The sequence below is a fragment of the Hydra vulgaris genome, chromosome 01 (genome assembly GCF_038396675.1).
Source record: "Hydra vulgaris chromosome 01, alternate assembly HydraT2T_AEP".
Taxonomy (NCBI): Eukaryota; Metazoa; Cnidaria; class Hydrozoa; order Anthoathecata; family Hydridae; genus Hydra; species Hydra vulgaris.
The window spans coordinates 24542501-24548270 of record NC_088920.1 but is presented as its reverse complement, the minus strand read 5'-3'; the positions used below and the strand labels follow the sequence as shown (position 1 = coordinate 24548270).

At 25.8% G+C, this 5770-nt stretch overlaps 1 protein-coding gene across 2 annotated transcripts in view; it reads left to right on the top strand.

The window, feature by feature from the left end:
- The first annotated feature begins 5357 nt into the window (after nucleotides 1-5357).
- LOC105843637 (somatostatin receptor type 2) overlaps nucleotides 5358-5770 on the top strand; it is a 5239-nt gene continuing 4826 nt past the window's right edge. The window contains exon 1 of one of the 2 annotated variants that reach the window (XM_065787738.1): nucleotides 5358-5554. The gene's annotated coding sequence lies outside the window, so the exon portion shown is untranslated. The remainder of the gene's footprint in view (nucleotides 5555-5770) is intronic. The other variant, XM_065787739.1, reaches the window with a different exon arrangement.

Sequence of the window (5770 nt, the reverse complement as noted above, 5' to 3'; positions counted from 1 at the left end):
AGCAAAAATTATTCCTATATTTAAAGAAGGAGAAAAAACTAATGTTAAACACTATCGTCCAATTTCTATCCTCTCTGTTTTTTCTAAGATTTTAGAAAGAATTTTGTACAACAGAACATACAATCACCTTTTATCAAACAAATTATTATACAACATGCAATATGGATTTAAAAAAATTAATTCAACAGAGCATGCAGTTATTCAGCTTACAAAAAAGTATGTCAGACTCATTTAATAATTCTAAATTCACATTGGGAGTATTTATTGATTTAGCGAAAGCGTTTGATACCATTAATCATAAAATTTTTGCTAAAAAATTAAAATGTTGTGGTATAACAGGCAATGTTTTAAAATTGTTAAAAAGTTATTTAACTAATCGCAAACAATTTGTTTACGCCGATGAAACATTATCATCAAATTTGTTAAATATTACATGTGGAGTTCCTCAAGGATCCATATTAGGACCTCTTCGTTTCCTTATTTATATTAATGATTTATACAAAGCCTCGGATTTAATAACAATTATGTTTGCTGATGACACCAATTTATTTATGTCACACAAAAGCATTCCTACTTTATTTAGTTGCTTGAACATCGAGTTAATCAAAATATCTGACTGGTTTAAGATTAACAAATTATCTCTTAACATTGATAAAACTAAATTGGTTCTTTTCCATCCTCGTATCAAAAAACATAAACTGCCAATTAACATGCCTCATCTTGTTATTGACAATATACAAATTAAACAAGTAACAGTAACCAATTTTCTAGGTGTTTGTATAGATGAAAATTTTACATGGAAAAGTCATATTAAAAACTTATCAAGTAAAATTTCAAAAAGTATAGGAATATTGTACAAAGCAAGAAATGTTTTAAATAAACGTACTTTAGTACAATTATATCACTCATTTATTCATTGTCACATAAACTATGCAAACATTGCTTGGGGTAGTGCAAAGAAAATTAAACTTAAACCTCTTTATTGTCAGCAGAAGCATGTAGCACGTCTCATATATTTTAAAGACCGTTATACTCATGCAAAGCCTCTATTATTTGAAATGAAAGTTTTTAATATATATGAGCTTAACATTTTTAATACTCTTTGTTTTATGTTTAAATGTAAAACCAAATCATCCCCTATTTCTTTCCATAATTTGTATTCATCGAAAGATAAAAATAAATACATTTTGCGGAATGATAATTTTAGCCCATTTTTCAAACAAATCTTTTTAAATTTTGTATTGATTATCGCGGACCATTCTTATGGAATAAAATAGTTTTAAAAAATTTTACTAAGGATTTTATTCATTAAAGTAACTACTTTTCTTTTAAACGAAAGCTTAAAGAACTCATTTTTACAATTGAAGATGTAACAATATACTTTTGATATTTTTTTTTTTTTTTTTTTAGTGATCTTCCTTTTTACCCCCTATTTAACTATTGATTTATAAAAATTATATATGCATCATTAACAACTGTAATATATAATAATGCATCTTGTATTTGTAACGGAATATTTTAAGTTTCTTACTTCGTTAACTTATTTTTTATCTTGTAAATATCTTATAATTTTTAACACGATCATTTCTTAGCGGTACTCGACGACAAGACAAGGTCTTCTACGAGTTCCCGCGTTCTTTTATTATTTAATAACGATTGTTATATATATATATATATATATATATATATATATATATATATATATATATATATATATATATATATATATATATAATATATATATATATATATATATATATATATATATATATATGTTTTTATTATTATATATTTGTATTTTAAATATTGTAACAAAATGCTTATTTATAATGTAATAAAAAGAAAAAAGAAAAAAAAAAAAAAAATTATGAAAATAAGAATATAACATTATCGTTATTAATAAAACATATAAAAAATTCAGGATGCCTTGTTAAAAAAAATTAGATCGAAGTCTGACAATTTAATTACTTATTACAAATTTTTTGTCAAAATAATTTTTTCCCTTGTTGGCTTCTCGGTGTAGTTAAGGCAATTTTAAAATATTATAGCGTCTGTATGATATTTTGTTGACTACGACATAATTCCGTTAAATGATCAGATCAGTGAATTATGAAAAGACTAAAAAAATTAAAATGATAAATTTTATGGAATCATAAAATGTAAATGTTTTTAGCGAAAAAACCCATACCGAAGGTTCTTTTTTAAAAAAAAAATCACGATTGCTCGTCCAGATTTAATTTTAATTTTTAGTCCAAATAAGATTTTAAATAAACACGTTTTTTAGATGAAATGAACATTATAGTCTAATAATATGATCGGTTCTGATCGTTTATTGGCAATTTTTCTTAATCATAAGCTATTTCTTGGCCGGAATTCTAGTATTTTTTGTGAAAATTGATAGAAATATTGTACTATGACAACTATATATAGTTAATATACGTCAGAACCTATTAGAACTAGGATCTACAGTTGGTTTAGGCACTTTTTCAAAAGATTTTAACTAAGTTCATGTTAACGCCGATGAGCGAAATTGATCTAAAGACTCCAAAATGTTGTTCTTAGATTCACTATTAGGAGTGGTAAAAAGGTTTTAAAAATTATATAAAAAAAGAAAAGTTTCTTTACATATTGGAAAAAACCTGAAGCAAAAAAAATTCAAACATCTAAAACTCTTGTTTGGACATAATACGCTGATAAAATCATGCTAATTTTAAATAAAATAATTTGAATAATTTATAAATCGTCACCAAGTTGGAAGAAAAATTTCTACACCGAAATGGAAGAAAAATTTCTAATTTTTAACTTTTGCTTTGAATATTAAACTACCAATTATTTGATCTTTTTAGAAAAAAATTCGAATTTCTTTAAATAGTCAAAAGATTTCCTTCAAATCGTTTATAATATTTTGATGTCAAATTTTTAATCATTGCTTCTATTTATTATTTACATTGCTTGTTAACTTAAAAACAAACGTGAATGTTTTTTTTATATTTTTTCCGCCGGTGGGAAGCATAATTTGCCCCTCCAATATGGCGGCCCTAGCCAGTTGGATTGAAGAAGTCACTGAAAGCGGCCTCCAAATCATTTTCCCACCGAAATTTCTTCTGTAGGAGGCCGCCAATGGCTTCAGCTTATTTTTGGCGTCGGTCTCCAATATCAGCTGCAGCGCAGTGGTTAGCTCGCTCACCTCAGACGCTATGAGAACATCACATAGAAGCAACATATTGACTATGTCGGTACTAAAGTTTTCAAAAATATTAGAATTTTTTATAGAGCGAGAATCTATATAAATAAAAAAATTTTATTCCAACTTTCATTCATTCTAAGCTATATTAATTATGCAAATATTGCTTGGGCAAGCACTGAAACAAGTAAGTTATAATCTCTATCGCCGTCAGAAACATGCAATACGTGTAAATAGTTCCTGATCATTTTTCTAACTCAAAACAACTTTTTTCTAAAATGAGAACACTCAATATTTGCGAACTTAATATTTTTAATACTTTATGCTCTGTTTATATATGTAAAAATAATCTTTCTCCCGACGTTTTCAATGATCTATATTTACCTTGAAACATTCCAATAAATACTCTAAGAAATATCAACCTTCTATATGAACCTTTTTTTCGAACAAATTTTAACCAATTTTGCATTGGTTATTGTGCAACCCACTTTTGGAATAAAAATTTTTTGCCTAATTTTAATTTAATCAACCTTCTTCTTTGCATCTTTTAAACATTAAGCTTAAAAATCTTTTTACTCTTCCATATTATCAAAAATTTACAATAATATTTATACTATGGAAATATTTAATAAACTTTAATATTTATTTAAGTGACAGGTGTATGTAAATTTTATTTTATTATGTTACTCTTATAATTACTTTTGTGACCTAATATTTTGTTTACACTAGTATAAGGTTCTAATGAAAAGATCTTACTGACCTTGTTTCAGATATCTAGTTTTTCAAATCTAGTCGTATTATACTTTATAAGTTATACGTATATATACTTTATAAATTGTAATAATTTTTATCTACTTTCATTATATTGTAAAAACGAACTAATAAATAAAATAAAAAAAAAGCTAGAGATTCGTGGTCCAACGCCAGCTCTGGGCAAGTTTCGTAATATCGGTAAGGAAGGAGGCGTGAACTTCCTTTCAAATTCTCTTCCGTGGTACTCTGTGATAAGACCGTATGGACTTCTTGCGGCACCTAAAATAAATTAATTAAAAAAATATCTATACTTTGCCACCTAAAAAAACTGGGTGCGAACGCCAGTTGTAAAGCGGAAACCTGAGGCGGCTTTTCAATTGCTTAGCAATGTTAGATTAGTGAAATTGACAAATTTGTTTTAAAACTGTTAAATTTGTTTCCATTTTAATTAAAATCTTTTTTATGAATTTAAAAGAAAAACTAATTAGATATTTGAGAAAAATTTCACATACGGTTCAAAAAGAATCGCGAAATCAATTGACTTCAAATTCTCACAGCGTGATTTTTTGCATAACTATTGTTTCAAGTAATAAATTTAACGCTACGTATCAACTTTATTTTCAAAATAAATTTTACAGCATCTTTTAAATACCTTCATGCGAAATGAACTACTATATTTAAACCTTAAAAAAAAAATATCGTTTGTTTTAAAAAAAAATTTACCTTTTTTAAATAAAATTAAAGATTTAAAAAAAAAAATTTTAATGAAAAAAAACTTCAAAAAAATTTTGTGATGATAAGTTTTGTTAACTACCTTTTGTGTTATTTTAGAGTTTTATGAATCTAGCAAGTGGGCAAATGTGTTTAGTACGTAATAATACGTCTTTTAGAGGCCTAAAACACGTTTTGTACCCACCGAGTAGTATATATATTTAACAATAGTTTTATTTGGAAAAAAAAAGTTAAATGAAAATAGAATGCCCTTGCTAGAATTATATGTTTAACATGTAACTTAAATGTACATATCTATTGAGACGTTTTAACGGTACTCCGTTAATGATTCAAACGGGCGTATGGTTCAAGATCGTTATTTAAACGTCTTTTGAACTTTCTAAACGTCTTTTAAACGTTTAAAAATTGTTCTAGATCATGTCTTCCCCGCTAGGACGTTTTTCTGCATTTGCAAATTGAACTAATTTTAAACTTCCGATTAAGATATCATTTAATAATAATGAATTATAACATTTAAATTGCACAATTAAAAAATACAACTAAAGTACTTAAATAAAATAGTTTAGGTATAACAACAAATTTATTATAAGCTTTTAAATAATATATTGTACTTTAAATTAATTGTCATACAATATTTAACCATATAAAATGAATGATATAAATAAAGCGTTTATTTTGCTCACTTTTTATTATACATGGAACTTAAAATTTTATAGCAAATATAATGAAGGGGTTTATCAATGTGATGTCATTAAATTATTTGTGACTGGTAATTTAAACCTGACTTTTTTTTACATAAATATCTACTCCGAGCATCAAAGTGAACTTACCGCTCTAACCAACACCCCACGACTGCTAAAAAAAATTTCATCAATTCAGCATTAGGTAAGCAAACTTAACGACTTAATAAAGGTAGTTGATATTTAATTCATCGCAAAAGACTAAAATACTCATCTACACTTTTTTATTTCAATGTTTTTATGGAAAAGTTATAATTAAGATGTCCTCTGTCTTAGACTTTTAAAAAAAAATATTAACTAGTAAAAATTATTTGAAAAAAAAGATTCTGATCTTATCATAATCGTCAATAATCGATTTTTT